Source organism: Mobula hypostoma, chromosome 29 (assembly GCF_963921235.1).
Source record: "Mobula hypostoma chromosome 29, sMobHyp1.1, whole genome shotgun sequence".
Lineage (NCBI taxonomy): Eukaryota > Metazoa > Chordata > Chondrichthyes > Myliobatiformes > Myliobatidae > Mobula > Mobula hypostoma.
The window spans coordinates 19,297,983-19,322,900 of NC_086125.1; the positions used below are offsets into that span (position 1 = coordinate 19,297,983).

The window sequence follows — 24,918 nt, forward strand, 5'->3', positions numbered from 1 at the left end:
ATCCCTGCTTCTTTCATATTTCATCTGAATAGCCTCCAACCTGATGATATGAACATCGATTTCCATAACTTCTGGTAATTTTTCCCTCCTCCCCTTCCCTCCTTTTCCATTTTTTTATTCTGGCTCCTCTCTTACCCTTTCTCTTCTTCTCATCTGCCTATCACTTTGCTCTGGTACCCTTCCTCCCATCGTTCACTCTCCTATTAGATACCCTCTTCTTCAGCTGTTCACTTTTTCCACCCAACACCTCCCAGCTTCTCACTTCCTCCCCCTTCCCCACCCACCTCCCCCCCCTCACGATCTCACCTTTCACCTTGTACTCCTCCTCCTCCTCTCTCCATCTTACTCTGGTTTCTTTCCCCTTCTTCTTCCGTCCCACTGAAAGGTCTTGGCCTGAGATGTCACCTGTTTAATCCCCTCCGCAGATGCTACCTCACCTACTGCAGCACTCAGAGTATTGCTCTGAAATATTGTGACCGAACTAAACAAGTCACATTCACTAGTCACTTTCTAAAGGGAAGTGGATAAAAAATTGACTGTGGTCCTGGTGGGAGAACAGAGAAGTGGGACTAATTGGAGACAGATGTGACAACGCACTCTGGTTTTGAAACTGATCTTGATATTTAAACCCATTTAACAGACTAAGGAATCAGATATCCTTAAAGGTTGCAATGCTGGGAGGTACTGAAAGCCATGTTTAGAAATAAAGAGTTATATAAATACCAAAAGTTCAGCATCTTTGGTGGGTGCCAGGATGCAGAGGTGGGGTAGAAGGGTATATGATATGCCCCTCACCCTCTCGTTATGGTTAGCACAACACTCTACAGTTCTAGTGACCAGGGTTCAATTCCCGCAGCTGCCTGCAAGTACGTACGCTCTCCCCATGACCACGTGGGTTTCCTCTGGGTGGTCCGGTTTCCTCCCACCGCTGTCATTGGAAATTGCCCTGTGATTAGGCGAGCATGAAATTAGGAGTTGCTGGGCAGTGCAGCTCGAAAGGGCCTGTTCCATGCTGCATCTCAATAAATAAAACAAATACCAGAGATTTCCAGATTTCCCCTTCAGATTGCCCCTTCCGGAAAAAAAACCAATGCTGCTGGCACTTAGAGGGCTACTGCCGTACGCATTTCAATCGTGGCATTGACCATTACACACGGGGCGCTGATCAGTCTACTCCGCAGAGAGGAAAGAACGTTGCTGACTTCAAAGTCCATCCAACCAGTCAGCTAGGCTCCAAACTGTGTTCAGATTTCTGAAATGCTCCACTCGGTGCAGGGTATCTAACAATAGGAGGTGCTTTAAACCCTAGACTTTGTAATTTTACTATTGACGAACACTTGTGAGAAATGCTTTCATCCGCTATTGTTATGTTTAAAAAAAAAGTGGGATGAAATATTTGTTAAAGACAAGGGAACAAATAACAGGAACTAAATGGTGGAGGAACTCAGCAAGTCGACAGCATCTATGGACGTTTCAGACCAAAACCTTTTATCAGAACTGGAAAGGAAGGGGGAAGGAGCCAGAATGAGAAAGAGAGAGGAGGGGGGAAACAGATAATCGGGAGTCCTGATGAAGGGTCTTGGCTCAAAACACTGATGGTTTATTCTTCTCCATAGATGGTCTGTCACAGCCTGGTATGGAAGCACCACTGCTCTTGAACAGATTCAAAAGTAGTGGGCACACCCTGTCTATCACGGGTAAAGCCCTCCCCACCATTGAGCACATCTACATGAAACGTTGTCGCAGGAAAGCAGCATCGATTATCATGGATCCCCACTACCCAGGCCATGCTCTCTTCTCAATGCTGCCTTCAGGAAGGTGGTACAGGAGCCTTAGGACTCACACCACCAGGTTCAGGAACAGTTATTACCCCCTCAGCCATCAGGCTCTTGCATCAAAGGAGATAACTTCACTCGCTCCATCTTTGAAATGTTCCCACAACATTATTCTATCATGGATTTATTGAGTATGCCCATAAGAAAATGAATCTCTGGGTTGTATATGGTGACATATACGTACTTTCGTAATAATTTTCTTTCAACTTTGTCTTAGTGTAAAAATGTGGTTTAAAATTTACCCCCATCTCTTCCTTTCCATTCCATAATACAGTCTTCCTCCCATAAAACATTGATCTATAATCTTTAAAATGTTTGGAAATACATACACTTTATTCCACTAATAATGCATTGTGCTAAGTTTTATTGCTTCATTGCTGTGAGTGAAATGAATACACATGAAAACGGCAACAGATAATGTTTTGAAAAGTGTGTGCCACATTTAATCACTCTTTCCCCGTCTGTTCATTATTTCCACCCAACCCAATTCCACATCACTATCCACTGTGTTTTCATCACTTTCAGGGTTGGGTTCAGACATTTCTTGATTAACAAAGCTACCCCAAACTCCTTTCCATTTTTGCCCGTTCTTTTGGAATTGTGGAATATTATGTTCTGAATGTTGGTCACCAGCATCTCCATAAAAGGACACCCAAACTGTCACTGACTGCCTTCACAATCATAAGACATTAGAATTAGATCTTTTGGCCCATCAAGTCTTCTTGGCCATTCTGTCATGGCTGAATTATTATCCCTCCTTACCTATTCTCCTGTCTCCTTCCATAACGTTTGACATCCTTGCCAATCAAGAACCTATCAACCTCTTTTTTAAATATAACCATGAAATTTGGCCTCCACAGCCATCTTTGGCAATGAATTCCAAGATTCACCTCCCTCTGGCTAAAGAAATTCCTCTTCATCTCTGTTCTAAAGGGTCATCCTTCTATTCCTCAATCCCATCAATTTCACTCCGCCACTTATTTCACTTGTGCTAATCCAACAACAACTCTCCAAGAATAAAAACAAGAAAATCTGCAGATGCTGGAGGAACTCAGAAGGTCAGACAGTATCTATGGAAATGAATAAACTGTCGACATTTCAGGCCAAGACCCTACTTCAGGATTGAAATGGGAGGGGTAAAACCAAAAATAGTCCAGAATGAAGAATTATACCCCACTTTTTACAGCAATACAGAATTTGATGGCTAGGTCATGTAAATTTTATTGAAGGACATTCATCTCAGTTAGTCTTTAAGCATGGTTCACCAGTTACAGTAAATAGATTAAAGAGTATTTCTTACTTTTCCTTCAGAATGCAAGTCCACAGTCCAGGATTCCAAAGTCTGATCTATCCAGTTGGTTTACAGTCTTTTTCCCCTTTTGTCTCCCCTAACAATATATGTAACCCTCCTTCCCTAAAGACTTAGTAATATAAATGCAAAGATGTAATGCTGAGACGTTACAAGACATTGGTCAGACCACATTTGGAGTATAGTGAGCAGTTTTGTTTAATATCACTGGTATATGTCTTGAAATTTGTTCCTTTGCAGCAGCAGTGTATTACAGTACATGATAACAAAATACATACATTACAATAAGTAATACATTTTAAAAATTAAATTAAATAACCAGTGAACCCATGATTGTGCCTGTGGATTTCAGCTGCAGAGTCCTAAACGTGAACACTTGATGATTCCCATTGGAGCTGCATGTGAGGAGTCATCAGCACCATGTCTAGGAAGAGATGGGCTAACATTGAAGAGGGTCTAGATGAGGCTTACAAGAATGGTCCTGGGAATGAAGGGGTTAATGCATATGGAATGTTTTATGGTTCTCGGGACTGAGTTTAGAAGAATAACACAGGATCCCATTGAAACCTACCAAATATTGTAAGGCTTATAGTGTGGTCATGGCCACGTTTCCTACAGTGAGGGAGTCTACGCCCGGAGGGGACAGCCGCAGAATAGGACTTCCCTTTAGAGCAGAGATGAGGAGGAATTTCTTCAGCCAGAGGGTGGCGAATCTGTGGAATTCATTGCCAAAGATGGCTGTGGAGGCCGAGTCATTTGGTAGAGTTAAAGCAGAGGTTGATAGGTTCTTGATTAGTAAGGGTGTCAGTGGTTATAGAGAGAAGGCAAGAGGATGAGGTTGAGAGAGAAAATTAATCAGCCGTAATGGAATGGCAGAACAGACTTAATGGGCCAAATGGCCCGACTCTGCCCCTGTGCCCTCCTTCCCGAAGCACTTGAATGTCTTCCTCCTTTCACATAAACTAGTCAACTCCAGGTCTTCAAATGGAATATGGTAATCTTCCACAAACAATTGAGTATTTCTCTCAAATACAAATTCAGAAAATTCCCCTCAAAGTAACCAAATGTTGTTTCCAATTTTCCGCTCAGATTGAGTGATTGTTAATGTACTGAACAAACAGCAACAGACTTTTCGCTTGGGAGAGAATTACCGAATTTATCAGGTGAGATACTGAACCCAGTTTTATTTTTACCCCGCGATGTTCCAACGAGTCTAAATGGTTAAACTCAGGTTGGCTGCCCCGGATGTTCCGAGTCCTCTGTCACTGCAAATCGCCCCCAGAACAAATCCTTTCTATTTTACTGTGTACGGGTTTAGAAGAGGATTAACTGTTGCACAACTGGACTTCTACTCTAAATGACACCAGTTTCAAGAAATTAACCTTCCGCCCCATTCCCGGACACGTTTCCCTATTAGGGGGAATAACATACATTAATGAATACGGAAAGGCATTTTGTTTAGTGGCTAGTGCCGTGAAAGTTAAATGTCCTGACATCTTCGTCCGTCGCAAGGTGATACTCTTTTCGTATCTATAACACCCCCCGCCCCCAAACCCGTTACATTGCAATTAAAAGCGAACATGGCAGTAATCAAACCCAGATAAAAATCGCGTTTCTCGGACAGAAACTTTCTTAATCCCCCCCTGACAAACACGCCGCTTTCCTGTTGCGATTCAATAACTCTCTGCACGAGAATAGCGATGCATTATTAAACACTGCAGCTATAAAAATTAAACATACAGGCGATGTGTTGAGATTTTAAACTACGAATCACCCACGCGAACGGTTCCCAAGAAGCATACTTATTTGTGGAATGTTGTATTTTAATGATCCCGTTAACTATTAAACTTGCATGACAACCCCCCCCCCCACCACCATCATCCACTCCGTTAGAACACGTCGATAGGAATACCTGTGATGGAGTCACTGCTTCTGGGCTAGAGGGACACTGCGCCTCTCTGCTTCCCGTGACTGGTGCCGAGGTCTGACTGCGGCGTGTGTGGCGGTCAGTTCGCGGAAAGCCAATCTGTGCTGCACTCTCCAGCCAGCATCTCCCGCCACCTGCCCCACCTCCGCCGCCTGTGCGCGCAACCGCGGCAATGCACCGAGGCCGGGGGAGGAGCGCGGCTCTTAACGTGGCGGCGGGGAGGCAGCCGATAAATCCACCCCTTCAGAGTTTGTAAACAAGTTGGCACCGTGACAGAGCGGGAGAGAGAGGTGGGGAAGGGGGGGGGGGGGGGGGGGGGGGGGGGGGGGGGGGGGGGGGGGGGGGGGGGGGGGGGGGTGGGGGGGGGGGGGGTGGGGGGGGGGGGGGGTGGGGGGGGGGGGGGGGGGGGGGGGGGGGGGGGGGGGGGGGGGGGGGGGGTGGGGGGGGGGGGGGGAGGGGGGGAGGGGGGGTGGGGGAGGGGGGGTGGGGGGGAGGGGGGGGGGGGGGGGAGGGGGGTAGGGGGGGTAGGGGGGGTAGGGGGGGGGGGGGGGAGGGGAAGGGGGGGGGGGGGGTGGGGTGGGAAGGGGGGGGGGGGGGGGGGGAGGGGGGGGGGGGGGGGGGGGAAGGGGGGGGTGGGGGGAAGGGGGGGGGGTGGGGGGGGGGGGGGGGGGGGGGGGGGGGGGGGGGTGGGGGGGGAAGGGGGGGGTAGGGGGGAAGGGGGGGGAGTGGGGGGGGAGGGGGGGGTGGGGGGGGAAGGGGGGGGTAGGGGGGGGGGGGAAGGGGGGGTGGGGGGGGAAAGGGGGGGGGGGGGGGAAGGGGGGGGGGGGGAAGGGGGGGTGGTATCCATTCAGATGAGTCCTCGAATTCCACGGGAAGATTAAACCATTCGATTTTCATTGTGCGCTCTTTAAAATCTTGAGTGAGGTGAAGATGTACAAAATACTGTACACATTCATGTTACAGAGGGGCAGGGGATGTAGGATGCCAATCTGTTATTAGAGGCTATGGTCCTTCCTGATTTCCTCCCTGGGTTAGATCTTTGGATGGTATTGACTGGGAGATGAATAATGTTCACTGCAGGCTAGCAGTTCAGTGGGAGCTGAACACCTCCCCCCCCCCCCCCCCAATTTTAGGACCTTCACCACCTCATGCATCACCAGTCTCTTCCAACCCTATCACCACCTGTGCTCCGTCCTCATCTCCATAACCCCTTGCAGCTCTACTGCCAACCAATATCTGTGCCCCACTACTTCTGGCCTCCTGCATCTCCCCCCACACCTCACCCCCCCCAATTGTTTCATTGTTCCACCGTGGGCAGTCGGGGCTTCAGTTGTGAAGGCCCCAAGCTCAAGAATACCCCCCCCCCGCAAAACATCCCTGCCCCACTCTCTCCACCTTCCAGCTGCCCCATTTGGTAAATTGTTGATTATTGTACCAAGGTACCATGTCCTGGTTGGTGGGGGGGGGGCGGTGTCAGCCTGAAACGTTAACTCTTTATTCCTCTCTATGGATGCTGCCTGATCTATGAATTCCCCCAGCAGTTTGCTTGAGGTGCGTACAGATCAATTCACCACCTCAGTACATCAAGGTAGCATAAGGGAGACAACAGAAGAATGCAGAAGAAAGTGTTACTGTTACAGAGAACATGCTGTGAAGACAATAAGGTACTAAGTAGACTGTAAGGTCAAGAGTCCATCTTACTGTACAAGAGATTTGTTCAATAGTTTTATAACCATGGGATAGACACTCTCCTTGAGCCTGGTGTTATGTACTTTCAGGATCTTGTATTTTCTGCCTGATGGGAAAGGGGAGAGGGAGAGTGTCCTGGGACGGGAGTGGAATTTGCTGGCTGCTTTACTGAGGCAGAGAGGAATGTAAACAGAGTCCATGGAGGGAAGGATTGCATTTGCGTTAGAAGAAAATCAAAATTGTTGGTAAGAATTCTTCCTGTTCAGTGGTTGGAACGGGAGGGAGGTGGGCTTTCTAGAAGAAAAATAAACACCGCAAACAAAACTGTACTTTTTCTCTTTAATTATTTGCTGCTACATATGGTGTCTCTGTGAGCGCCCCGTGCTTTTATCGAGACCCAATGAACCTGAAAGGTTCACTCTCTGTGGATGCTGCCTGACCTGCTGAGTATTTCCAGCAGGTCAAGCAGCATCCATGGAGAGGAATATACAGTCGATGTTTTGAGCCAAGGCTCTTCATCAGGACCCTGCATGAAGGGTCTTGGCCTGAAACATCAACTGTTTATTCCACTCAGTAGATGCTGCCTGACCTGCTGAGTTCCTCCAGCATGTTTGTGTATGCTGTTCTGGATTTCCAGCATCTGCATAATCTCGTGTGTTTATTTCCAGCATTTTACCTTTATACACTAAAGTTGTTTCTGCAAACACCCCAAAGATGTTGGTGGGCTATCTGGCGAGCATTGGAGAACCTGGGGGAGCTGATGGGGATGTGAAAGCGAATGGGGTAGGACATTAGTGGTGGGAGATCAGTGCAGCAATGGGGTTAGTGAGATTGCCCTGAGGGATAGCATGGATTCAATGGGCTGAATGGCCTCCTGCATCATGACAGAAAATGAAAAATGTAAAGTAGCTTTCATAATGGATTGTCAAACCAGAAGTTTAACAGAGAAAATTGTCAAGGACATTGCAGGGTCTTGAAGTCCTGGAGTATAGGGAATGGTTGAATAGGTTAGGACATTATTCCCTTCAGTGTAGGAAGATGAGGTTTGATAAAGGTATACAAAATTATGAGGGATATAGTTAGGGTAAATGCAAACAGGCTTTTCCCACTGTGGTTGGGTGAGACTAGAACAAGGGTGAAAGGTGAAATATTTAAAGGGAACCTTTAAACCTGAGGGTAAACCTCTTCACTTAGCAGGCAGTGAGAGTGTGGGTACGAGCTACCAGCAGAAGTGGTGGATGTGGGTTTGATTTCACCATTTAAGAGAAGTTTTGATGAATACATACATGGATGGGACAAAAATGGAGGGCTATAGTCCAGGTTGATAGCAGAATAATAATTTGGCATGGACTAGGAGGGCTGAAGAGCCTTTCTGTGCTTTTGTTCTCTATGACTCCAAAGGTTAGCAGCACCATTCAGGGACAATTAAGCTGATGTGGATCCCTGGACTGAAGCTGGGGTCCGACAGCTAAGCTCCAGCTCTTATTGCAATCCTCAGAAAGATTGATCTTTATTTCTTATCCACATGTTGTGAAATAAAACCTGATAGCACTGCAGCAGCGGTCACACCATTTCATTTAATTTTAGATTGCAATTTTCCCTTAGGTTCTTCCAAAGCTCTCAGTACATCACCTAATGCACCCCTGTGTCCTCTCCATATTAAGTCACAACCTCATTACTGATACCCACCAAACCATGCGACTTCTTATCACCCTGAGTCATCACTTCCTTCCGATGTCTCGATTTAACCTTCGTCGCTTGTGTCTGCCTTGCTGGCGTGTCCTGTTGTACTTAGCTTAGAAATGGCTCATTGAGTCTGTTCACTAATTAAATCTTTGCCCTTCTCCTGAGTTTCATCAATCCAGTGCATGCACTCTTCTCATTACTATCATAGGAGGAAGTACAGGAGCCTGAAGATGTACGCTCAACATTTCAGGAACAGCTTCTTCTCCACCACTATTAGATTTCTGAGCAGTCTGTGAGTCCATAAACACCCTCTCTGTTTTGAACACAAGAGATTCTGCCCTTGGTGGAAATCCAAAGCAACACACACAAAAACCAGGAGGAACCCAACAGGTCAGGCAGCATGTATGGAAAGGAATAAACAGTTGCTGTTTTGGATGGAGACATTTTGGTCCTAATGAAGGGTCTCAGCCAGAAACATTGATTCTTTATTTTTTTCCATAGATGCTGTTTGACCTGCTGAGTTCCTCCAGCTTTTTGTGTACTACTCACAATTTTGCCCTCTTTTCGCACTATTTACTTATTTTTAACATATCTCTTATTTTAACTTTTAGTATTTTTCATGGATTGCACTATCCTGTTGTCTCAAAGCAACAATTTTCACAACATACGTCAGAAATTATAAGCCCGATTCTGACTCTGCCAACATAACACACACCATAAACACTTTAACAATTTTAAAAATCACTTCACCAGGGCTAGCTCTTTGATTTGTACTCTCTGCTCAAACCCTACTTTCCCATTGCGTTTTAAAATAAATTTGTTTGTAAAACATTATAGCCTCTGCTTCAGTGGCTCCTCATTTTAAAGCATTTGATCTAATAACGCTTTAATTTTTTTCCCTAAATTCCATTCTTTTGACATTAGTCCGTGTTTCCTGCTGTTGGTTTATGACAAACATCGGGAACGTTTCACCGTTAACTATTTTAAAACCCTCAATCGATCTGAAACCCATTTGTCCTTTAGTCTGTGGTTGTACTACTAATCAATGTAAGTGTGTGCTGAGGATTACCTCAGTTCTGTTCAAGCAATAGTAAATATTATGTACATCTAAAACATACAGAGAATTGTATAGGTTTTAACATTGTGAAATTTAGTAAATACATGTAAATAATTCAAGTCTGGCTTTGATAATACATTATGCACTCAGTGGCCATTTTATTAGGTACCTTCTAATAAAGTGCATGGTTTTCTGCTGCAGTAGTTCATCCACTTCAAGGTTCGATATGCTGTGCATTCAGAACTGCTCTTCTGCACACCACTGTTGTAACATGTGGTTATTTGAGTTACTGTCGCCTTCCTGTCAGCTTGAACCAGTTTTACCATTCTCCTCTCTCATTAACCAGACATGTTTCCCCCCATAGAACTGTTGCTCTGTAGATTTTTTCTTCTTTTGTTTTTTGCACCATTCTCTGAAAACTTTAGAAACTGTTGTGCTTGAAAATCCCAAACCACCCCGTCTGGCGCCAACAATCATTCCACGGTCAAAGTCACTTAGATCACATTTCTTCCCCATTCTGATGTTTGATCTAAACAACAACTTAACCTCTTGACCGTGTCTGCATGCTTTTATGCATTGAGTTTCTGCCACGTGATTGGCTGATCAGATACTTGCATTAACACGCAGGTGTACAAGTATACCTAACAAAATAGCCACTGAGTGTACCTCCATGATTTAGAGAGACTTGTATAGGTTTAACATGCAAGTGAATAATTCAAGTCTGGCTTTGATATTTCATTGTATAATCTTTATCCTCAATGACCTACGACCAAGAACACTTATCTGTAGTTTTACACATGCCTTTGTTTTTGATTGACTCATGTTGCAATTTATAATTCTTCCTGAGAGTTTAACCAGTCTTACAAAAGAAGGCCATTTCTATAAACGGATAGTGTTACCATGAAATTGCTACCATTTATGCACGTCAAGCATATTGTAAGGACATTGTGTGGCCGACAGTAGTCCTTCAGCTACATCAGAGACAACGATACTCTTGCATCCTTTCTGAAATATATATTGCAATCAAAAACTTGAAGTTAGATTACCACATGCAAAAAGCTGGAGGAGCTCAGCAGGTCAGTGAGCATCTATGGAGAGGAATAAACAATTGACGTTTCAGGACACCTGTCAGATCGACTGCAGTCAGATTTACTCAGTCACATGACACTTAGACAAACAGGAGTGTATGACAAGGTATTGGCTGTGTAAAATAAACTGGCAAGAATATATGCCAAGAAAGCAAAAAGCATAAGTGTTGAAAGCAGAATACAGAGTCATAGAATGAATGGATATGTTCTTTAATTGTTCAGTCCTGCTTGAGACTAGTGGGTTTAAATTCCTTGGAATTGAGGAGAATCTAATTGAAGCAATTCTGAAGGAGCTTGAACAGTTGGGTGGAGAGGTTTAATCATGGTCTCTTTGATGACACTGCCTCACCAAGGGAGTAAGTCAAAATAAAAGGTTGTCACAAAATTTTGTACAATAGCACCTGTGGTTAGTCTGAGTGTATTGTTTTACCACAATACATAGAATATACAGCACAGTTCAGGCCTTTTGGCCCATGATGTTGTGCTGACCTTTTAACCTATTCTAAGATCAATTTAATCCTTCCCTTTTACATTGCCCTCCATTTTTTCTATCATCCATGTGCCTATCTAAGAGTTTCTTAAATGGCCCCAATGTACAGTATCTGTTCCATGCAACCACCCCTCTCTGTGTAAAGAACTTACCCTATGCTTTCCTCTAATTTCCTTAAAACCATCATCTACCCTGTGGAGGGAGGGTGCCGGGATTTTGTCGGAGCATCAGTGACAAGGTTACTCCGTGATACGGTAGTGACTGGAGCGAGGCTCGGTTGGGGCCACCAGAGAGGTGGCTGAAGAGACAGAAAAGGGCGTCTTTTGGCTGTGGCTGAGGAGGAAGGACAGAAATGGGTTGGGGGGGGTAATTAAGCTCACTGGAAGCTGCAAGGGATGGTGGGGAGATGTCCCTGCTACTGCTCCACCACCAGGAGATGTACCAGGGCAAAGGGGGCGAAACTTCAGTGAGCGGTGGTCCCTGGCTGATGACCTAAGGGCACTGTTGGAGCTGTGGCAGACAGCAATGCCAAGCAGGAAACAACATCTTCCTGTAAATGTCATTGCCCCTTTATATTAGCTGTTTCCACCCTGGGAAAAAGTCTCTGGTTATCCACTCAGTTTATGTCCCTTATCATCATGTACACCTCTATCAAGTGGCCTCTCATCCCCCTTCGCTCCAGATAGAAAAGCTCACTTGACCTTACTTTCATAAGACATGCCCTCTGGTCTAGGCAGCATCCTAGTAAAACACAGGGAGGGGTGTGTGAAGAAAATCTGCTGGCCAAGACCAAGGCCATCTCAGTGGAATACCAGTTTATCAGTGGCCTCTCTTCACAAGAACATCAGTCTGATGTGTGGCTAGAAACGTCCATTGCGAATTGATCTGCCAATTAGCTCTTAAAGCAAGGCTTTAAACTGCCTTTAATTTGGCACTAATTAGTAATTGGCTCAGGATATCTGGATCAGTGATGTGAGAAATATTGGGTCAGAAAGGGTCACAGAGATTGTCTGACATTTTATTACGTGCATGGTCCCAGATGGGGCGCTGTCCCTGTTAAAGTGACATGAACAGAAGGCACTAATTAACAATTGGGCCAGCACATTCCATCATAATATTCTGTCTCTCCTACCTCTAGATTCACATCTAACAACTTAAATATTTCCCTTCTTAAACAAATGCAGCTCAGGGTTCATGTATCTCAGCGTTTCACAGCCCTCCAGTTCATAGGCATGCAGTGACCACTTTATTAGATACCACTGCTTAGCCCATCTACTTCAAGGCTCGACAAGTTGTGCATTCAGAATTGCTCTTCTATATACAACAGTTGTAACAGAATTACTTGAGTAACTGCAGCTTTTCTGTCAGTTTAAACCAGTATAGCCATTCTCCTCTGATCTCTCTCATTAACAAGGTGTTTTCGCCCACAGGGCTGCCACTCACAGGATTTTTTTTTGTTTTTTGACCAATCTTTGTAAACTCTAGAGACTGTTGTGTCTGAAAATCCCAGGAGATCAGAGTTTCTGAGATGTTCAAACCACCCAGTTTGGCACCAGCAATCGTTACATGGTCAAAGTCACTTAGATCACATTTCTTCTGCATTCTGACGTTTGAACTCAGAAAGGTGCTGTCCATTATTAAAGATCCCCATCACCCAGGACATGCCATCTTCTCACTGTTACCATCAGGTAGGAGGTACAGAGGCCTGAAGGCACATACTCAGCGATTCAGGAACAGCTTCTTCCACCCTGCCGTCCAATTTCTAACCCATAAACACAACCTCTCTTTTTTATTATTTCTATTTTTGCGTGACTATTTTTACTGTAACTAATATACATATATCTACTACTGTAATTCATTTATTGATTCCTATTATTATTTTTTCTATATTTATCTTGTACTGCTTTGTACTGCTGGTGCTAAGTTAACAAGTTTCAAGACATATGCCAAGAAATATTAAACCTGATTCTGATTCCACTTCTGATTTTGAACAACAACTGAACCTCTTGACCATGCCTGCATGCTTTTATGCATTGAGATGCTGCCACATGATTGGCTGAGTAGCTGTACAGGTGTATCTAACAGTGGTCATGGAGTGTATATAATATACGGTTTGTTAGTGTAGTAAGAATCCTTGCTTCACACAGGGAACGCCGGCACATTTAGGCATTTTTCCTGGGGAATAAGAAAAATTTTCCTTGTGGAAAACTTTTGCACAGAGAGTGGTGGGTACCTGGAATGGGCTATCAGGTGTGATTATGGAGGCAAATATGCTAAAGCTGTTTAAGAGTCTCTTAGATCGGCCCATGAATATGCAGGGTGGAGGGATGTGGATCATGTTCAGAAGGGATTAGTTTAATTAGCTTGCCACAACATCATTGGCTGAATGATCTCTCCCTGTGCTGTACTCTTCTATATGCAACTTTAATAAGCTATAGGTAAGTGGACAGGGATCTTGCTCAAAGTAAAAGATTGTTGATTTAAGCCCTGCTCCCAAGATCAAAGCCCACAGCCCAGGTTGACACTCCTAATTCTGTACTGGACAAGAACTAAGTTGTCAGAAGCCATGCAAGAAACCTACAATGTGATGTTAATTGAGGCCCTATATCATCTCTCAGATGGATTAATAAGATACCAAGATACTTTTTGTTTAGCAAGGAACAGTGGAGTCATCCCCGGTGAAAATGACAAAAATGATCTGCTAGTTCTTGAAATCTCAAATAAAAATAGAAACTAGTCAGCAGGTCAGGCTGCGTTTGTGGGAAGAGAAACAGATTCAATGGTTCAGGTCTTTATTTTAGAATTATCTCTGGTGTCCTTGTGACATTTACCCATTAACTAATTATAGCCTCTTTTATGTTTTAATGCCATTTTGGTGCTATGGGATCTTTCTGTGCACAATTTGACTGCAGCCTTTCCTGTATCAGTATTGCAGAAATTGCCGATCCTTCCCATCACAAAGAAGTCAATTCACGTATGCCATTGTTGACGTTGACAGAAGACACAACTGCAGATTTTTCGTTCAAGTTTTTATTTGTTAGTAGGAGCTGAATCCTAACTTTAATATGTCCTGACCGTAACCTTCCCCCAGCTATCAGATATCAGTTTGGAACCGGAACTTTTCCATAGCCCACGGTCGGAGATCTGTGATATTAATGTCACAACCATGGATTTGGCAGTGCAGCAGCTACGGCAATTGCGCTCGTGAATATGCACGTGTCATCTAATTATTATTTCACTGTGATGGTATTTTCCTTGTATTAAAAAGTATTTAACTCCAGACTATCGAGACTTGTGCAAAGCACAGCAACAAATTGCTGCCTGCTTGCATTTGGCTTTGCCTGAGAAATTGGACTGTCGAGTCAACTGACTCTGAAGACTAGTGGTATTCGTTCTATATTTAGTTATTCATTTCAGCTGCAGTGTTGGCTTTGCTTTCCATTTGAGAGTTCTAGTTAATGGCCCTGTTTGGCCTAGTGATTATTGTTTTCTTTTCCTTCTATCTCTGTTCGCATTAAAGCCTGTGAACTATCAACCCGCTTCAGTGTCTCTCGCTCTGCACTTGGGCCGGATCCGAACGTAGTGGTGATTAATTTAGCCATCCTCAGATTGGAGAGCACCACCTCAGGGTAGCCTTCAACATGAGGGCATGAACATCAAATTATCTAATGTCCAGTAACTTCTACTCTTCCCCTTCTCCCTTTTTCCACTCTCCATTCTGGCTCCCCTGTACCCCTTCCCTTCTCTGACTATCATTTCCGTCTGGTGCCCCTCCTCCTTCCCTTTCTCCCAGGGTTCACTTCCTTCACTTTTAGCCCTTTATCTTTTCTACTTAGCTTCTTCCAGCTTCTCACCTCAACCTGCCTCCTCCACCCAACCACCCGCCTTCCCCCTCACCTGGTCTCACCTATCACCTGCCAGATTGTACTCCTTCCCCTCCCCTCCCCCTACCTTCTAGTTCTGGCCTTTTTCTCCCTTCCTTTCCAGTCCTGATGAAAGGTCTTGGCCAGAAACATTGACTTTTTATTCCTCTCGATAGATTCTGCCTGACCTGCATTTGTGTGTGTGTGTGTGTGTGTGTGTGTGTGTGTGTGTTGCTCTGGATTTCCAGAATCTGAGGAATCTCTTGTGTTTGCCTGTGTAAACCTGACCAACGTCAGCATTGAAGTAGTGGCTCTTCTCGGCTGCAATGGCACAGGACGTGGTGCAGTTATCCTTTGAGTAAGAGGGCATGTTGAATACTACGATGCCCATTTTCCCCTCTGTGGTTTGGGATTGTGCTCAACCTACTGCAGTCCAAGGCAAAATCCAAGTGGTACCCAGGACTACTCAACTGCACAAGGCATCACCACCACACATGCTGAAGGCAGCAAGGTTATGATCACGAGGGAGAAGATCTCCCCCTGCGTGATCTAGATATGCAAACAACTGTAGTTTCCATCCCAGTTGTTGGCCCTGACAGGATTACCAAATGTCATACTGAACCATGGGCTTATGCTTGCCTGGCCTTCACAGTTCAGCTCTAAGGGCAGTTGAAGAGGTTGTTTAGTGTTGCAATAGTACTGTGCAAGGTAGAAATTTGTAGGATCAGGACTCAGTGAACATCTTTGTGATTTGTACATTCGAAGAACAATCTGCTCAGGCAGGAAACAAACAGAAATTGATTTCTGTAAAACCTTTTATGTCCTCTGAAAATGACCTGGATGATCACCCCTTCACAGTAGCAATGCAATGGGATGTATACTCCTAGACAACAGTGCAGAGGCCTGAGTCTAAGTTCCACTGTGACAGCAGAAGAGACTGAACTGTGATAATAATTGGGAATTTCAGTTCGTGATGATGACCATGAAAGAAGCCAGCCTGGTTCACTAAAGGCAGATAGATGAGATAAGCTTTATTTGTCACATGTACATAGGAACATCGAACGTAGAGTGAAATGCATCATTTGCATCAAGGACCAGCACAGTCCGAGGAGGTACTGGAGGCAGCCCTCAAGTGTCACCCACAACTTACTAACCCAAACCTTTTCATCTTTGGAAAGTGGGAGGAAACCAGAGCATCTGGGGGAAACCCGTGCAGTCACAGAGAGAATGTAAAAGGCTCCTTAGAAATAGTGGTGGTAATTGAACCCCAATTGCTGATGGTTGGCGCAGTAAAGGGTTACACTAACCGCTATGCTACCGTACTGCTGTTCTACTATTCTCACATGGTCTGGCCAAACTGTGATTCCGGGTCTATACTGACTGAGTTTAAAATGACCCGGGAAGTCACTCATCCCAAATGTGTATTAAATACAACCTAAGTGTATACAAATAAAAAAAACACAGTGAAATATTTGTGTAAGCAATGTGGCAGCAGACTGTACACAGTAACCCTCCGAGTGATAATGAGCAGACACCCCAGAAGGTATCATAGAAATGTCACAGCATGGTGGGAGGACATTCAGCCCATCAAACCCGTGCTGGCTCTTTATATCAAATCCCTTCAGCCCCATAACCCAGCAAGTAATTTTTCCTCAAGTGCCAATCCAACTTCCTTTTGAACTTTATGTACTTAGAATCAGCCAATGTACAGGACATGACTATTACTGGAACATTGTGTTTTTGCAGGAATGTTTTTGTATTTAGATTTATTGTGAATTTGTTTCTGTTTTTTTTATTGTGTTCTTTAAGTTTATTGTGTTTTTTCTTTGGATCCGGAATAATAACCATTTCATTCTCCTTTACTGTGTACTGTAGAATGACAATAAACAATCCTGAACCCTGAAAACGGCATTTCCACGTCCCTTACGCAGTGAGTTTCCATTCTGTATGAAAATGTTTTTCTTCATTTCTCCTGTATTCCCTCTTCCTCGCACCATTCATTTCTGAGATCTACTTCCCCTGCCTAAATCCACTGTGGATTAACACATCTCTTCCAAATCTAGTTTCACTCCAATTGTGTGGTTAAATACCATTCTTTTAGTGGTGTTATCTTGAAGGGTGAATATTGGCCTGAACTCACCAGCGGTGCTAAGGTACTTTTACATGTATTTGAGGCGGGGAAGTGGGGCGGGACAGATCAATCTTTATTCTAAGAGGCAACGCGCCCAATAAGAAAGCACTCCTCCAGTGCTGCACTGGGAAAATTGGCCATTATCTTTGGGTTCAAGTGGGACTGGAACGTGTGACCTTCTTAACCCGAGACAACCATTAAAATCATTTAACTGGCCCACGACTGCTGAACAGCTCGCTCATCCTTGATAATCACTGGAGAAGCATGCTGGTGGGGTTCAGGGAAAGGACTTGTCAACCTTTTGGGAGCTATCCATTGGGAACGCATAGGAGCATTGCCACAGAACGCTTATTAAATGTGCTTTAAAAGAAGCCCAGTTCACAGGAAATCATCAGATGAAACAGTTGGCAGAACAGTCATAGCACTCACTGTTTCCTAGGAAAACAATGTGTCATCAGAAAACTAAAGATACACAGAACATTAAGGCTCCCATTGTTTTTCACCGAATCATGTTAACCTTGTAGATTAAATTGGAAACTTTTATTTGTTGAAAAAACAAATATGACAGCTTTTATTTCTCGCCAGTAGTTCCTCTTGGCTCCTTGAAGATACAATGTTCTGGAAATGATTAGATTATTTCCCCAGCTTTAGGTCAGTCTGCAAAGTTTGACCTTTAAGGTTCGAACAGTTTTGCTTTGCTGGTTTAGTGTCTCTCTCGCTCTGATCTCTGGTTGTGATACTATCTGTGTAGGGGGTTGGGAGGTTCCCTTTGCTGTTTCATAGTATCTCCTTGAGCTTTGTAGTGTAAGACATCAGGCATCCAGTAGAGTAGGGAGATGCAGTTGAAACATTTATTTTTGCACCGCTGACGCAGGACCTGTTCCTTTACCAGTGCAAAACAAAATGCTTGGGCAATCTTAAGCTACAAAAAAATAAATGCTGAAATGAAAGACAGCCATTAACTGTAATGAGCGGTGCCCCCTCCCTCATTCCATGTGCCCCAAACTTCAACTTCCCTGGGTGTTAAGAGTTATGAATTGCACAGTGGGGACGGAATGGTAAGGTTAAAAGGAGAAGGTGGTGCAGTTGTAAATATAATTGCAATTTAGTGCTTATATTTTGGAGGGGACAGAAAATCATGTGATGTGGGATGCAGCAACGTTGGGAAAAACTTGAGCTGTTACTGCGGTTTGGAAAGAGGCCATTTGGCTTGTTGAGCTGATGCCAGCTCTCTGCATAAACAACCCAGTTTGTCCTACTTCTAATCCTTTCAACAACTGTCTGAATTCTGTATCTCCTAGTTATTGACCTCATTGTCTTCCTATCCACCATTGCTGGGCTCCTTGCAGTTCAATTAAATCTTCCCTCAACTTCCGATGTTTTGTTGAAGACAAACCCAGCGTAGCAAAAGCTTTCACTGTGATTGAACTTCTCCAACCCCAGCATCGTCCTTGTAAATCACTTCTGAGCACTCTCAAAAGCTTCCACATCCTGTAATGCGATGATCAGCGTTACACAAAGTGCTTTAGTTGTCGTCCAACTGGAGTTTTGTGCCGCTCAACCACGACATCTATAACCTCCTGTACTCTCTGCATTGATCAATAATGGCATGCATCCCAGATGGTTTCATAACCATCTCATTTAGAAGGCTGGTCAGGTATAAAATTAAGTCCTAAACCAAACAATCTAAATCTGACCTAAGCATCTATAATTATATTTTTCCATATCTAATCTAACTCGACTGGAGTTGGTGCCATTGCAGAAGATATAATGCAACTTGCTATGCCACATATATATTATAGAATCATAAAATCCTACAGCACAGAAACAGGTTTTTCTGTTCTTCTTGTTCATGCTGAACTATTGTTCAGCCTCATCCCATAGACCTACACCCGGACCATAGCCCAACATACCCTCCCTCCCAAAATGAATTGAATTGAATTGACTTTATTTCTTACATCCTTCACATACTTGAGGAGTAAAAATCTTTATGTTATGTGCATTGTGCAATTAAATGTGTCACTCAAATGTTGAAACTAAACACCCTTATCCATCACTTCCACTGGCAGCTCATTCCACACTCTCACCAATCTCTGAGTGAAGAAATCCGCCCCCCCCCGCATGTTCTCTTTAAACATTTTACTCTTAACCTATGATCCCTAGTCCTCCTCTCACCCAACTTCAGTAGAAAAAAAAACAACAGGAATTCTGCAGATGCTGGAAATTCAAGCAACATACATCAAAGTTGCTGGTGAACGCAGCAGGCCAAGCAGCATCTATAGGAAGAGGCGCAGTCGACGTTTCAGGCCGAGACCCTTCGTCAGGACTAACCCTGCTTGCATTTACCCTATCTATACCCCTCATAATTTTGTATACTTCTATCAAAGCTCTCCTCATTCTCCTATGTTCCAGAGAATGAAGTCCTAACCAATTCAACCTTTCCCTATAACTCAGGTTCTCAAGTCCTGGGAACATCCTTGTGAATTTTCTCTGCACTTCTCTTATACAACTTCAACTTAACATCCCACCTCCTGTACTCGATATATTGATTTATGAAGCCAATGTGCCATAAGCTCTCTTTATGATGCTATCTACCTGTGATGCCATTTTCAAAGAATTATGAATCTGTATTCCCAGATCTCTCTGTTGAACTGCACTCTGCAGTGCCCTACCAATCACTGTGTAAGTCAGAATCGTGTTGGTGTTGATCGAGAACAAGCAGCTGAGAGCATTCACTAGTACCCGTATATTTATCAGATGTATAGTACTGTGCAAAGGGCTTAGGAACATGTATATAACAAGGGTGCCAAATACTTTTGCACAGTATTTTATTTGTCAACGTGGAGCGGGGAACAAGTTTATAAATCCGATGGGAGCAATGGATGTTGGGAATGGCAAGGGGTGAAGCGCCATGAGAAATGTGTGGGACCGGTGGCAGAGAAGGAGTGCCAGGGCAGGGTATGGCACGGATGCAGGCACACCCAGCCCTGAGACACCAGGAAAGGTCATTTCATTCCAAACAACTGGTTTATTGATCATTACAGAATGTCCCTCTTCCCCTCTCCCTTCCTCTCTTCCCAACCATGATTCCCCTCTCCCTGCCTCCTTCCCACTCTCAGTCCACAACAGAGAAAGATATCAGAATCAGGTTTATCATCACTCACATATGTTATGATTTTTTTGTGACAGCGGTACAGTGCAATACATAACATGACTACGGTGTTGTGCAGAAGTCTTAGGCACCCTTGCTATATGTCTAAGACTGTATACCAAACAAGATCGAAGCACAACACAAGATCTGGGTTGTGTGACTGTGTTCTCCCCTCATCCAGCTGCATTGTTATTTAGACAGGTAGTTAACATGCCTATACTTCTCAATAGCATATCTCAACAGTATGCAAGACAAGGCTTTCACTGTAACTTGCTACATTTGACAATAATAAAACAATACCAATGCCAATAAGCTTTAATATACTCTGTATTCCCTGAAACACGTTTTCCCTTCCCAAATGCCAGGTGTCTAGATTGGTGCTCAATCCCATTTCTGAACAATGGGGAACAGGCATATTCTTCACTGCATTCCTGGGCAGTTGATAGATTCCCCTGCTCTTCTTTATTATAGCTTGTGGGGTTTTTAAGGGATGGTGGGTCGATTGAATGGGGTAGAAATGGTCCATCATCAACCAGATGGGCCGAGTGGTGCACTTGTCAGCTGAACCTTCTTTTTAATCATGTGTCAATTTCTCCACGTGGGATTCACAAACTACATTGATACAGGTGGTGAAAAATGTTACAGAAGCCAAAAGAGAACAAAAGAAAATAAGCACAAGAGGTTCTGTAGATGCTGGAAATCCAGAGTAATACACATAAAATGCTGGAGGAACTCAGCAGATTAGGAAGTGTCTATGGAGAGGAATAATGAGTCAACACAGTCCTGATGAAGAGTCTCAGCCTGAAACGTTGACACTTTTTCTTTTCCATAGATGCTACCTGACCTGCTGAGTTCCTCTAGCATTTTGTTTCTATTATTGTAGATCAAGCAAGCCCTGTTTAAAATTAAACAGATCTTGAAATTGGCTTTATTTGTCACATGTACATCGAAATGTACAGTGACATGTGATGAAGACTGACAGTCCAAGAATGTTCTGGGGGCAGCCCGCAAATGTCACCATGTTTCTGGTGCCAACATAGCATGGTGACAAATGACTGACCCTTACTAGCCTGTATGTCTTTGAAGTGTGGGAGGAAATTGGAGCACCAGGATCAAACACACATGGTCACAGGGAAAACGTGGAAACAGCTTACAGAGAGCGGCAGGAATTGAACCCTAATAGCTGGAGTTGCGAAGTGTTATGCTAGTCAGTATGCTACCATGTCACCCAGTATGACCATGGGTTTAAAATGTGCCGTCTATTCCTGGCTTTGTCGCACAGCCTGTATCTGTAAAGAGCCATCATGGAGAAGTGTATCCTATTTTATCGTGATGTTATCAATCACAACTCATAGCAACATGAGATGTTGGCCTGTGTTCTCTCCAACCTGCTCTGCCATACAACAAGATCTTTCCTGCCCAATCCCTGTAACTCTTCATCACTCCAGTCAGGTAAGTATCTAACCTGGACCTGCAAATATTCAAAGTCCCAGCAGCTACAACTCCCTGGGACAGAGGTAGTAAACCCTGCATGATTCCCTCCAAATCATCAAGGCTTGGAAATATGTGGCCAGTCCTTCATGTTCACTGAGTCAAACCCCTAGCAGAGCCCTCGCAATGGCACCAAGGGAGGCTCTCTGTGAGAAGTACCTTTGTGGTTTAAGAAGGCAACTCAACATCAACATGGATGATGTTGACCATCGTTGCCAAATTTCCAAAAATACCAAAATAAGAAAAAACCCGGGGAGAAGAGATTCTTCAATTAGGCTTCCTTTTTTCTTGAGACAAACTTTACAGCATCTACCCTGTCAAACACCCTTTGAACCTCTGTGTTTAAAGATGATCTCCCTCATTCTCCTAAGCTCCACAGAGTATGGGGCCAAGCTCATCATCATGGACCTACATTAATCTCTTCATCCCAGGAAATGATTTATGATACTACATTCAAGGTTCCCCATGTTCAAAGGATCAAAGGTTCAATTTCATGTCAGAGAAATGTATACAATATACATCCTGAAATGCTTTTTCTTCACAGCCATCATCCACGAAAACAGAGGAGTGCCCCAAAGAATGAATGACAATTAAATGTTAGAACCCCAAAGTCCCCCCCCCCCCAGCTCCCCTTCCTCATCTACATAAGTGGCAGCAAGCAACAATCCCCCCTCCCCTCACCGGCAAAAAAAAGGCATCAGCACCCACCACCGAGCACTCAAGTGTAAGCAAAGCAATAGCAAAGACACAGATTTGCAGTTACCCCAAAGTCTTCGTGTTTCACCTCGTATAGGACATAACACAGGCTCTCTCTCTCTCTCTCCCTAATAAGGGAGAAGGAGGTGTCTCCGTTTTGCCAGCGAGCGGGGAGACATAACAAACAACTTGCTGGTTTACGATGTTAAAAGTCCGTTATGTCGCTTTTTTCAAGGTCTGTGCCTGAAGATCTTAAAGATCTCAGGTTTCCAGGCACACAGCTGTAGATGTTTCAACTCCCCAGCAACACATGGGCCTCTGACCCTCGATCTGGCCTTTTCCAGAGCCCCAGGATCTTAACTTCCAAATCCGAGCCGGACTCTTAGGCCGAGCCCTTGGCGTGCCGAACACAGGCAGTTATGAAACCCCGAGAACGGGTCCCAGTCCCGCAAAGTACCGAAGTCAGTGTGTAATTCCAGGTCAGGGTCTTCAAAAGAACCCTGAAAGGGAAAAATAGAGATATTAAAGATGGAAATAGAGCTGTTTCTGAAGATGCGAGCAAAGGAGTTGCTGTCATTACTCCTCTCCACCTCCCGTCATGAGAAACCTTCCCTAAATTTTTGTTCGTTGTTTGCTGAGGACCAGACCTGTGGCATGTAGGTCTGGTAACCCAAGTCTGTACCAGAAGACCAGGTATGACTTGCAGAGGGCTATGTCAAGAGTGAAGAAACAATTCTGAGTGAGGTTGGAGGCGATGTCAGGTGCACGTCAACCCTGACAGGGTTTGCAGGCCATTACTTCTTACAAAGCGGAACCCAATAGCATGAATGGCAGCGATGCTTCACTACCAGATGAGCTCAATGCCTCCTAGGTCCGCTTTGAAAGGGAGAATGTAACTACAGCTGTGAAGATCCCTGCTGCACCTGATGACTCTGTGATCTCTGTCTCAGAGGCTGATGTCAGGCTGTCTTTCAGGAGGGTGAACCTTTTCCAAGGCAGTAGGACCTGATGGAGTACCTGGTAAGGCTCTGAAAACTTGTGCCAACCAACTGGCAGGAGTATTCAAGGACATTTTCTTCCACTCACTGCTACAGATGGAAGTTCCCATCTGCTCTAAAAGGGTAACAATTATCATCATCACCATCGTCAGGTGCCATGCCCAGTTTGAGCTTTGACTGCCATGGCCCACACATTCCTGTTTCGGATCAAGTGGATCAATTCATTGGGATTCATTTCCAGTTCTCTGGCTACTGTCTCCATCATCATTTATCTTTGTCTTCCTCTTGCTTTCTTCTCTTCAATCTTTCCCATAATTACCGTGCATTCTAATTCTTCTTTCCTAATCACATGGTCACATATCCAATGAAGTTACGTTGCCTTTTCATGATCTCATACATTATTTCTCTTTTTGTGTTTGCTCTGTTCATGACATCCTCGTTAGATATTCGTTTAATCCATGATATTCTTTGCATCCTCCTCAAAAACCACATCTCTGCTGCTTCAATTCGTTTTCTCATGTTACTAGATATTGTCTAACATTCTGAGCCATATAACATAACTGGATAAATGTAACATTTCAGTACTCTGAGGCGGGCTGTCATGCCTAGTTTAGTATTGGTCAGTATACTCTTCATTCTCATAAAGGTGTCTTTTGCCATCCCTATTCTTATTTTAATGTCCATGTCGCACCTGCCATCTGATGTCACCTAGCTTCCTAAGTAGCAAAAGTTCTGTACTTGTTTTATGTCTTCCCCATTTATTCTCAGCCTGCAGATAGGATTCTCCTTCTTTTTGGAGATCACCATACATTCTGTCTTTTTGCATTTGATAGATAGACCCATTCAACAATTATATCAATTAAGTTTTGTAGTTCTTCCTCCGTACTTGCAATTAACACAGTGTCATCTGCATATCTGAAATTATTGATGTTTTCACCACCAACTTTGATTCCCAAGATGTCTCTTATTTTTTGTAATATTGTTTCACTGTACACATTAAATAAATCAGGGGAGAAAACACACCCTTGTCTAACGCCTCTCGTGATTTTCATAAACTGACTCACTTCTCCATCTATTCTTACAGCGGCAGTTTGTTCTCAGTACAGATTTCTGATTAGGCGGAGGTCCTTCGAATCTAGAACTAGAATTTTCTGTAATAATTCAAATAACTTATTATGCTTCACTTTATCAAATTCTTTTGTGTAGTTGATAAAACAAACAACCAAAGCTTTTTGCACTTGGATAGCTCATTCTGATAGTATCCTTAACATCAATATTGCGTTTCTTGTACCTTTGTCTTTCACAAAACCACATTGTTCTTTACCTATTTCAACTTGCATCTTACTTTTAGCTTTTGTCAGGTCAAGTCATGTCAAGACACTTTTTATTGTCATTTTGACCATAACTGCTGGTACAGTACACAGTAAAAATGAGACAACATTTTTCAGGACCATGGTGCTACGTGAACAATACAAAAACTACACTGAACTACGTAAAACAACACAAA

At 43.9% G+C, this 24,918-nt stretch overlaps 2 protein-coding genes across 2 annotated transcripts in view; one reads left to right on the top strand and one right to left on the bottom strand.

Annotated features, from left to right (window-relative positions):
* The window catches only part of rtbdn (retbindin), a 78,115-nt gene extending 72,857 nt beyond the window's left edge, over positions 1-5,258 (bottom strand). The window contains exon 1 of the mRNA XM_063035934.1: positions 5,057-5,258. The gene's annotated coding sequence lies outside the window, so the exon portion shown is untranslated. The remainder of the gene's footprint in view (positions 1-5,056) is intronic.
* LOC134339433 (microtubule-associated serine/threonine-protein kinase 1-like) overlaps positions 4,293-24,918 on the top strand; it is a 347,798-nt gene continuing 327,172 nt past the window's right edge. Inside the window, exons 1-3 of the mRNA XM_063035933.1 lie at positions 4,293-4,307; positions 6,610-6,735; positions 6,850-7,005. The gene's annotated coding sequence lies outside the window, so the exon portion shown is untranslated. The remainder of the gene's footprint in view (positions 4,308-6,609; positions 6,736-6,849; positions 7,006-24,918) is intronic.